At 40.6% G+C, this 12012-nt stretch overlaps 1 pseudogene; it reads right to left on the bottom strand.

The window, feature by feature from the left end:
- LOC102183213 lies at positions 9649-10647 on the bottom strand (annotated as a pseudogene).

Here is a 12012-nt window from a genome sequence, read left to right as displayed (position 1 = left end):
CCATACATGACTACTGGAAAAACCATAACTTTGACTAGATGGACCTTAGTCGGCAAAGTAATGTCTCTGCTTTTGAATATGCTATCTAGGTTGGTCATAACTTTTCTTCCAAGGAGTAAGTGTCTTTTAATTTCATGGCTGCAGTCACCATCTGCAGTGATTTTGGAGCCCCCCAAAATAAAGTCTGACACTGTTTCCACTGTTTCCCCATCTATTTGCCATGAAGTGATGGGACCAGATGCCATGATCTTCGTTTTCTGAATGTTGAGCTTTAAGCCAACTTTTTCACTCTCCTCTTGCTTAATTCAGTTCAAATCTCATGATGTGGTGAAATCTATGTCTGCTTATTAAAAAACATGTAAAAGCTAAGATTATGATTAAACTTTATATAGATTGGAATATTTGACAGAGAGGCGGGTGAGAGCCTAAAGAAAATTGGAAATTGACAAAAAACATTTCACAATCATAAAGGTCTTGCAAAATACCCATCTTGGATGTTCTTCAAACTGTTAACTTTGTAATTCAATCTAGCTCTGTGTAACTATATGTTACACAGAGTATGCTTTGTGCTACTAAAATCACTACAAATATGCTGCTGCAGTTTAACAGACAGGACATGTTAGTTTGAATTGCAATTTACATTGACTTATTTCTATATTTTAATCACTCTGTGAACCAAAATTGTCCCACACTAAGTATTTCAAGTAGGCAAGGCATTTAGAGTATTACTCTAAATACTCAAGTGTTTAGAATATTAACTCTTAAATTAGGCAGACTTAGCCTTCCCTAATGCTAGCAGTGCAGGTAATCCTAACAAGACTTACTTTACTATCACCAACGTCTTGCCATTTAGGTTCCTCAGAATAGAGACTGACTGAGTTACTGACATTTAAATTTTTTTTTTTTTTAGATTTGTGTCAGTCATCAGTTCTTCGTGATTATCACTATAGGGACTATATTTTAAGCTTAATCATGTGGAACCTTTGAAGCTAAACAAGGGAACAGAAGGTGGCCACCTTATTTCCCTCTGTGCATAGGGACTCAGAGCACAGAAACAGTTCTCCAAATACATCTCTCTAACTGTGATTTCTACTCTCTTGATTCATTCACAGTTGCAAAATGGATAAGAGTTCAAGTGTTATGAAACAGGTTTTCCTTAGTTCTCTTTATAAAATACATACAGAGTCAGGCAACACATTCTGTTTCACTTTCATTTTTGCTCCTAAAACATTCAAAATGGTGGCAAGAAGAATGCCATTCTAGCATGTTATATAAGTTTGAAATGAAATCCAACTCTGATCTGAATTTCAAAATTTGCTTCAGTCTATGTTCAATGCAGGATGCAGGCTGCTTGGAGCTGGTGCACGGGGATGATCCGGAGGGATGATATGGGATGGGAGGTGGGAGGGGGGTTCATGTTTGGGAGCTCATGTACACCCGTGGCGGATTCATGTCAATGTATGCCAAAACCAGTACAGCATTGTAAAGTAAAATAAAGTAAAAATAAAAATAAAAAAATTTTGCTTCAGTAGTAATCTTATTATACAAGTATTATATATAATTTAAAACCTAGAGAAAGCAAAGCTTTGAACTCATGGTAGACTCAGATTTAGCGAATCCTAAAGAAAAATGAACTAAAGGGTGACATTCAAATAAACGGATTCTTGGCTAATTCAAGCACTGAAAGTGAGCTGACTCCCAGATTACTTAGTAAACAAGACACTCTTTGTAAGCCCTTGATGCTTGCGACATCATGTACTTTTTTTTTTAAGGCAGCGTTTAAATTGATAAAATATCTTAAGAAAAGATAATAAAACACAAAGCAAAATCTATAAAATACATATTATTATTGTTCCTATAGTGTGTTCAAAATTTATTATAAGCCTATCTCCAATAAAACAAAGTATAAGATGAGTAGATAAGCAGACATATAATTATCCATATAATTAGGAAACAACAGAAAGACATAATACAAAGTAACGGCATAGCAAATGGTAGATTATCAACAGAGTAATTCAACATAATCACTTATAAAGGACCACAGACACAGGGGAAAGTTTTATTTATTTTAAAGGCATAAGTTTCATACACATGTTGATTGCAACTATGGAAACTGCATGTACATGTGTGGGTCTGTTCACCTTGCCCCATGAACACATCAAAATACGTGAATATGTGGAACAACTCTTGCTGAAAACAACCTGGAGATGGACAGAAAGGCTCCTCTACAACCAAAGTTGTAAAGAAAGATCCACAGGGAGTAAGGTAGAAAGGCAGAAAAGTGATTGGGTCAGGACCCACGCCCTTACCAGGAGACACAGAAGAGGAGGGAGATATCATGGGTGGGGGGATTCTCCCTGGGGAGTGAAGGGTTCCAGCCATATGTTAGGAACCTCAGCCCTATGGTCTGATACCAGGACAATGAGTCCCCTTAGCTGGTTTGCAAACGAGTGGCATTAACAGAAGGGCGGAAGAAACTGAGACTGTCTCTGAAGGATGCAAGCAGGCAAGCACATGCTTGCTGATACCACCGCACCCCTGAAACAGTGAGAAGGAAGTTGATTGAAAAGTACCTGGGGGGCTCTGAACAGTTTACACACTGACTGCTGTGTGAAGAATAAACTGTAAAGGACTGTGGTAGGCAGAATAATGCCTCGCCACATGCCACCTTATATTGCAAAAAAAAAAAAGGACTTTGAAGGTGTGATTGTATTAAGGATCTTGAGAGGAGATTAGACTGGATTATCCAGATGGGTTCAATGTCATCACCAGGGTCCTTAAAAGATGAAGGTAGGGAGGCCAGAGTCAGAGACTTATCTGAAGACGCTCTGCTGATGGCTTTGAAGATGGAAGAGGGAGTCACAGCCAAGAAAGGCAGGAAAAGGCATCTCCCTAGAAGATGGAAAAGGCAAGAGGACAGATTCTCATCTAGAGTTTCAGGAGGGATTGTGTTCCTGCTGACCGCTTGATTTTACCCAGTGAGACCCATTTTGACATCGCACCTCCAGAAATATAATGACATTTGTACTGGTTTAAGCCACCACATTTGTGGTGATTTGCTGAAGCAGTCAAAGGAAAATAGCAAAGGGATTAAAGATATAACTGGGGAGATAATTTGGGACTGACCCAAAAAAGAATGGTGACTTGAACTAAGATGCTAATAGAAGAGCTGGCACCAAATGACTCCATTATAGATGCTACATAGTGCTTTGAAAGAGAATTGTAATAATTTACAAATAGATTGTATGTCAGGTGCAAGAGAAAGATTAAGAATGAAGCCCAGGCTTTTGGTCTGAGATACTCCAAGGGCGTTGCTGACATTTACTAAGATGGAGAAAACATGGGAAGAGCAAGAGGAAGGCCTCCGAGGCCTCCAAGTGAGTCTGTCAAATATCCCACTGGCTATTCAAGTTGAATTTCTGGAGTAAAGACTGAGTTTGAAAGATAACTTTGTGAGTAACCACTTTTAAATAACATTTAAAGCCAGGCCATCAAGTCAGATCTTCAAATAGAGTGAAGAAGATAGAAAAGAGGTCTAAAACCTGAGCTCTAGGTCATTTCAACTTTTCAGATGGTAAAGCTAACAAGGAAATATCACAGGAAACTACAAAGACTATGAAGTAACAACAATGTAGTGGGAGAAATGAAATAGGTTAATATAATGAGAAACCTGGTGAAGGACAGAACTCAGGGAGAAGAAGTGGGAACTTCATGTAGCAAATGTTGATGAGAACTCAAAAAGGGAACCGAGAAAGGACTTCATTTTAGCAAAAATGCTTAGGCTATTTGGGGCCTTGACAACAGCACTTTCAGTAAAGTGTTAGGGGAATGAATCTGACTTGAGGAATTTGAGTAATTTTACTTGCTAATTTGGAAACCATGGACACATTTCCTAACCTCTGGAAATGGCAGTTTCCTCCTCCAACGAGATAATTACTCATATGCTATATAGTTCTTGTAAAGATTAAATGATGTGCTTTTAAAGTGTCCCTTATAATTTCTGCCACATAGAAAAATGTTAGCTATTTTTTCTTTTTCTGTTCCTCTCCTATATTCCAGTGAAATAAATACATTCATATTTATATATTTTATACAATGAATATGAAACAGATAAAATATGTGTGCAATATGAGTAAGATGTAAACATTCTCCATATCTTAAGGCACTGATATGATTACATTATCTTCCATGTCTTGATTCATGGAAAGTCCAGTGACTGCTGAAGAATTTCTGTAAATTTCTACATATTCACATTCTCTGAATGACAACTCGCCTGATATATAACTACTTCTTGATTAATTTAAGGATAGTCTTATTCTCTAGATTAATTTGCTCATCTGCGAATGATATAAACCCCCCCAAAATCATCTCAACATAAGAAAAAAAGTTTAATTTAATAATCTTATAAAACAAAGACTAGTGAGTCCCAGCTAGTAAAGAAGCACAGTGATGCCACAGGGAAACCAAGGAGCAAACTCAGCTTCTACTTTTTCATTCAGGTAATTTGTTCTCAAGATTTTTACTTTATGGTCACTAAAAGGATGGTGTACTTCCAGAGCCATAGATTACACACAGAAGAGAAAGAAGAGAGCAAAAGATAAGAGAGATATGTCAGCTAATTTAATCCTTTTAAAACAGGGTTCTTGTGAGCCCCAATAAGCAACTTTCAATTACATCTCATTGTTTAAACCTAAGCAAACTATCTTTGGTAGATGGGCTTGAAGGATGAGTACTGTTTTTTTTTTTCAGCCTCTGTATTAATAAAGGACAGAAAAGAAGTTGTGAAGGATGAGGCATATCAAATCCAGAGTTTGTGTCTCTGTGATGGAGATGTCAACCCAGATACACACACACATACCCCTCAGAAACAAGCAAACACACAACACTCAAATTACAAACAGTTACAAATTACAAATTACACTCAGTGACAAACACTGTAACTGAGCAAACACGTTACAGATGAGCTGAGAGAGATGAAGTTTTATGATGCAGAAATGCACACTATTTTCAAATTGATTATTAGAAATATTTTATTTTTACAAACAGGAATTCCTCTGTTTGCCCTAAACTTCAAAGCAAATGATCATAATGGAAACCAAGAGAGCAGTTTACTTTCATACTACTTCCAGGGAAAAAAATTAATTTATGATGCCAGTAAAAAACATTAAATCAGTTCAGTTCAGTTCAGTCTCTCAGTCACGTCCAACTCTTTGCGACCCCATGAATTGCAGCACACCAGGGCTCCCTGTCCATCACCAACTCCCAGAATTCACTTAAACTCACGTCCATCGAGTCGGTGATGCCATCCAGCCATTTCATCCTTTGTCGTCCCCTTCTCCTCCTGCCCCCAATCCCTCCCAGCATCAGGGTCTTTTCCAATGAGTCAACTCTTCGCATCAGGTTGCCAAGTATTGGAGTAGCTTTAGCATCAGTCCTTCCAATGAACACCCAGGACTGATCTCCTTTAGAATGGACTGGTTGCACCTCCTTGCAGTCTAAGGGACTCTCAAGAGTCTTCTCCAACACCACAGTTCAAAAGCATCAATTTTCAGTGCTCAGCTTTCTTCACAGTCCAACTCTCACATCCATACATGACCACAGGAAAAACCATAGCCTTGACTAGATGGACCTTTGTAGGCAAAGTAATAGCTCTGCTTTTCAATATACTATCTAGGTTGGTCACAAATTTCCTTCCAAGGGGTAAGCATCTTTTAATTTCCTGGCTACAATCACCATCTGCAGTGATTCTGGAGCCCCTCAAAATAAAGTCTGACACTGTTTCCACTGTTTCCCCATCTATTAGCCATGAAGTGATGGGACCAGTTGCCATGATCGTTTTCTGAATGTTGAGCTTTAAGCCAACTTTTTCACTCTCCTCTTTCACTTTCATCAAGAGGCTTTTTAGTTCCTCTTCACTTTCTGCCATAAGGGTGGTGTCATCTGCATATCTGAGGTTATTGTTATTTCTCCCAAAAATCTTGATTCCAGCTTGTGCTTCTTGCAGCCCACAGTTTCTCATGATGTACTCTGCATATAAGTTAAATAAGCAGGGTGACAATATACAGCCTTGACGTACTCCTTTTCTTATTTGGAACCAGTCTGCTGTTCCATGTCCAGTTCTAACTGTTGCTTCCTGACCTGCATACAGATTTCTCAAGAGGCAGGTCAGGTGGTCTGGTATTCCCATCTCTTTCAGAATCTTTCACAGTTTGTGATCCACACAGTCAAAGGCTTTGGCATAGTCAATAAAGCAGCAATAGATGTTTTTCTGGAACTCTCTCGCTTTTTTGATGATCCAGCAGATGTTGGCAATTTGATCTCTGGTTCCTCTGCCTTTTCTAAAACCAGCTTGTACATCTGGAAGTTCACATGGACCACAGCCTTGTCTAATTCAATGAAACTAAGCCATGCCGTGTGGGGTCACCCAAGACAGGCGGGTCATGTTGAAGAAGTCTGATAGAATGTGGTCCACTGGAGAAGGGAATGGCAAACCACTTCAGTATTCTTTCCTTGAGAACCCCATGAACAGTATGAAAAGGCAAAATATAGGATACTGTAAGATGTACTCCTCAGGTCAGTAGGTGCCCAATATCCTACTGGAGAATTGGATGGGTGGGTGATAGAAGCAAGGTCTGATGCTGCAAAGAGCAATATTGTATAAGAACCTGGAATGTTAGGTCCATGAATCAAGACAAATTGGAAGTGGTCAAACAGGAGATAGCAAGAGTGAACATTTACATTCTAGGAATCAGCAAACTAAGATGGACTGGAATGGGTGAATTTAACTCGGATGACCATTATATCTACTACTGTGGGCAGGAATCCCTTAGAAGAAATGGAGTAGCCATCATAGTCAACCAAAGAGTTCAAAATGCAGTACTTGGATGCAGTCTCATAGACGACAGAATTATCTCTGTTCATTTCCAAGGCAAACCATTCAATATCACGGTGATCCTAGTCTATGCCCTGACCAGTAATACTGAAGAAGCTGAAGTTGAATGGTTCTATGAAGATCTACAAGACATTCTAGAACTAACACCCCGAAATGATGCCCTTTTCATTATAGGGGACTGGAATGCGAAAGTAGGAAATCAAGAAACACCTGGAGTAACAGGCAAATTTGGCTTTGGAGTACAGAATGAAGCAGGGCAAAGGCTAATAGAGTTCTGCCAAGAGAACGCACTGGTCATAGCAAACACCCTCTTCCAACAACACAAGAGAAGATTCTACACATGTACATCACCAGATGGTCAACACTGAAATCAAATTGATTATATTCCTTGCAGCCAAAGATGGAGAAGCTCTATACAGCCAGCAAAAACAAGACCAGGAGCTGACTGTAGCTCAGAGCATGAACTCCTTATTGCCAAATTCAGACTTAAATTGAAGAAAGTGGGGAAAACCAGTAGACCTTTCAAGTATGACCTAAATCAAATCGCTTATGACTATACAGTGGAAGCGAGAAATAGATTTAAGAAACTATATCTGATAGACAGAGTGCCTGATGAACTATGGACAGAGGTTCATGACATTGTACAGGAGACAGGAGTCAAGACCATACCCAAGAAAAAGAAATGCAAAAAAGCAAAATGGCTGTCTGAGGAGGCCTTACAAATAGCTGTGAAAAGAAGAGAAGTGAAAAGCAACAGAGATTAAGTAGCATTTGTTTCTAAAATCCTGTTTCTCCCTGTTTACTTTTCTTGATAATTCTGGCCCCCACTGATCAGGTCAAATGATTCCTTTCCTGTTTTTAATCAGATGCAATTGGTTTTAACAAGCAGAGATGTCCCTCTTACCTAAGAGCTGGGAGTCTGGGTTGAGAGACAGAGATGAAAATCTTTTTTCTCTTCAGTACCGTCTCCTTCCACAAACTGCCCAAGACATGGTTTCCAGGATGTCCTTATCCTATGTTACAGCCACCTCAAACAAGCTGCCAGCTGTCACTGACATTTCAAATATAGGTCCAATACCAGACATTTCACTTTTTCACAGTCCGCTTGACAATGTCAAAAACTTCTGTGAAATGAAATGGAAGTGATTGTGAATGATATGACTTCTGACATGGCAGCTCCTTTAACTAAAGCCTTGAATCTCTCGCTCTTTCATACATACATTTTATAAATGTATATATATTAATTTATAACTTTGTGATTTTCAAAATTAAATATATTTTCTTTTTCTAGACCTGGGGATTGTGTATTTAAGTATACCTAGAAGCATATTTAAATTAATCAGGCTAATCCTCTTGAGTGAGATTTAATATAATCTACACAGGTTCATCTTAGATTACTCAAGTTACTATGCTGAAATGGACTGCACGGTCTAGTGTTCTCTGGAGGCCTAGACTGAAGGTTTAATGCTTCTCAGTGAAGAAAGAATGATCAAAGGGTGTCTTTCCCCCCCAAACCCCACAGGATATTTTTGTCAGTCTTTGGAGACATTTTTGGTTATCACCACTGGGCAGGTCAGGTGCCAGAGGCATTTACTGAGTGGAGGCCAGGGTGGCTGCTAGACATCTTACAAACTACAGGACAGCCTCCACAACCAAGAACCATCTGCCATAATGTGGATAGTGTGGAGGTTGAGATACCCTGCTCTAGATGGATATTGTGTTTCTGGTAATTTGATTCGGAATCCCCTCTCATCTGATGCTGGCTTTTGTGGAGTCAAGCATTCTAAAAGTAAATTAGCTTGGCCTTCTTCTTATACAATTAGAAGTGTCCATCCATTTCTACCTTGCTGTCTGCCCTGGGTACTGATTTATATCAGTGAGATTCAGATTCTCTGTGAGTTGGCCATTCAGAGCCCCAAGTGAAGACTGAAAAGAGAGACAGGAGTAAGGTTATATATATTTTTTACTTAACTCCTTCTATAGCACATAATCTGTGTCCTTTCAAAAGTCGCTAATCTTCTCCACATCATTTTTCCCTTTTGGGACCCCTTCTTTCTCCCGTTTTAGAATTAAGTCTCCTAACTTCTCTACTGTCATAAGAAATCAGGATTACCTACCTATTCCGTATATTTTTCCTGCCCTGACACCAAGTTAGTTAGTTCAGTTGCTCAGTCATGTCCAACTCTTTGCAACCCCATGGACTGCAGCACGCCAGTTTTCCCTGTCCATCACCAAGTCCCAGAACTTGCTCAAACTCAGTGTCCATTGAATTGGTGATGCCATCCAACCATCTCATCCTCTGTTGTCCCCTTCTCCTCCTGCCTTCAATCTTTCCCAGCATCAGGGTCTTTTCCAATGAGTTGTTCTTCCCATCAGGTGGCCAATGTGTTGGTGTTTCAGCATCAGTCCTTCCAATGAATATTCAGGACTGATTTCCTTTAGGATGGACTGGTTGGATCTCCTTGCAGTCCAAGGGACTCTCAAGAGTCTTCTCCAACACCACAGTTCAAAGGCATCAATTCTTCGTCTCTCAGCTTTTTTTGGGGGGTGGGGGAGTATAGGGTACTTTATTGATGGTACACAACAAGGCAGGGTTCCCTAAGCCCCTCCCCTTCCTCAGGGCCTCGAGGATGGAAACTGTTTGGAGGTCAGGAGATTCTCAGCGTGGTGGAGGATTGAGGTGGTGCAAGGACACCCCAGCAGCGAGTATTCTCTCTTCCTCTCATGCTCTTGCTGGGGCTGGGGATCCAGTGACCTTACTCTGTGGAGGCCATGTGGGCCATGAGGTCCACCACCCTGTTGCTGTAGCCTAATTCATTGTCATACCAGGAAATGAGCTTAACAAAGTGGTCATTGAGGGCAATGCCAGCCCCAGCATCAAAGGTAAAGAGTAAGTGTCACTGTTGAAGTCACAGGAGACAACCTGGCCCTCAGTGTAGCCTAGAATGCCATTGAAGGGGCCCTCCAATGCCTGCTTCACCACTTTCTTGATGTCATTATACTTGGCAGGTTTCTCTAGGCGGCAGGTCAGAACCACAATGGACACCTTGGGGGTGGGGATGGAAGGCTATGCAGGGGAGCTTCCCGTTGAACTCAGGGATGACCTTGACCACAGCCTTGGCAGCACCAGTAGAAGCAGGGATGATGTTCTGGGCAGCCCCTCGGCCATCACACCATAGCTTTCCGGAGGGGCCATCCACAGTCTTCTGGGTGACAGTGATGACGTGAATGGTGATCATGAGTCCCTCCATGATGCCAAAGTGGTCATGGATGAATTTTGCCAGGGCGGCCTAGCAGTTGGTGGTGCAGGAGGCATTGCTGACAATCTTGAGGGAGTTGTCATACTTCTCGTGTTTCACGCCCATCACAAACATGGGGCATCAGCAGAAGGCACAGAGAGGATGACCCTCTTGGTGCCACACTTCAAGGGAGCCCCAGCCTTCTCCATGGTAGTGAAGACACCAGAGGACTCCACCACATACTCAGCACCAGCATCACCCTACTTGATGATGGTGGGATTTTGCTCCTGGAAGATGGTGATGGCCTTTCCATCAATGATGAGCTTCCTGTTCTCTGCCTTGACTGTGTCGTGGAACTTGCCATGGGTGGAATCATACTGAAACATGTAGACCATGTAGTGAAGGTCAATGAAGGGGGGCATTGATGGCGACAATGTCCACTTTGCCACAGTTAAAGGCAGGCCTGGTGGCCAGGTGCCCAAACCGGCCAAATCTATCTACTCCAACCTTCACCATCTTGTCTCAGGGATGCAGCTGGCACAGCACCAACAATGCGATTGTCTGTTGAATGGGTAGGTATAGAGAGCCTTAGCTTTCTTTACAGTCCAACTCTCATATCCATACATGACTTTACTGGAAAAACCAAAGCCTTGACTAGATGGATCTTTGTTGGCAAAGCAATGTCTCTGCTTTTTACTATGCTGTCAAGCTTGGTCATAGCTTTTCTTCCAAGGAGCAAGTGTCTTTTAATTTCATGGCTGCAGTCACCATCTGCAATAATTCTGGAGCCCCCCAAAATAAAGTCTGTCACTGTTTCCATTGTTTCTCAATCTATTTGCCATAAGAGATGGGACCCGATGCCATGATCTTCGTCTTTTGAATGTTGAGTTTTCAGCCAATTTTTTCACTCTCCTCTTGCACTTCCATCAAGAGGCTCTTTAGTTTTTCTTTGCTTTCTGCCATAAGGGTGGTGTCTACTTTGTATCTGAGGTTATTGATATTTCTCCTCTCAGTCTTGATTCCACTTTGTGCTTCATCCAGTCCTGCCACCAAACTTTAGTATAATTATTGTGTAAGTAAAAAGTCTTGAATTATTAACTCAAATGTATCATGTGTTTTCTGCTGCAGACCTAATTCTGTTTGGGGAGCATCTTTCGTGTTTGTCTAGTCTCTTGTGTTTACCTAGTACACAGCTGCCCCTTTATGTCATGGCCACCTGAATGTTCTAACATCACACAAGAAGTAGCACCAAAGAGAAAAAATAAAAATACAAACAGTTCAAGCACAACAGAACACGAACGACAATAGAGGATGAATTATAACTTGTTAAACATAAATCTCAATTATCTTTGTTTTATCAATATGTAAGAATTGACAATTATTCTCAAGTTAAAATGGAACACAAACTAGCAACATGCCCTTGTGGCTAACCTAGTACTATCAGATTGTGCCTTCACTCTACCACATTCTTGCTATGAGTCTCCTCCACACCTTCACCTTTCTGCACCTGGTTTGCAGCAGTAGCTTCCTAGTTCATGACCCAATCTCTCAACACCAATCCATTGAGCAAACCATTGCTACTCTAGAATGTCAGTTTGGTCTTTCCTGCTCCTAAGTTTTAGTGTTTTTTTCTTTTTTTTCACATTTTCCTACTGAACACTGCTTGAACTCCTTAATATTTTGCAACCTGACCTCAACTTTCCTTTACAACATCATCTTGCATTCCTTTAGGAGTCTGCTCTACCAAATTTAGAAGTGATACGTTCCCTTCACACCAATTTGAAAAAACCAGTGTCTGAACATCAAAGTCTAAACATGGTTATCTGTTTTTAGTTCTTTTCAACTGAAAATTGTATTTTTTTTTTATAAAAAGGTGGTTGA

The sequence above is a fragment of the Capra hircus genome, chromosome 29 (assembly GCF_001704415.2).
Source record: "Capra hircus breed San Clemente chromosome 29, ASM170441v1, whole genome shotgun sequence".
Lineage (NCBI taxonomy): Eukaryota > Metazoa > Chordata > Mammalia > Artiodactyla > Bovidae > Capra > Capra hircus.
The sequence above is the reverse complement of the archived record's forward strand: the minus strand, read 5'-3'. Positions and strand labels throughout refer to the sequence as shown.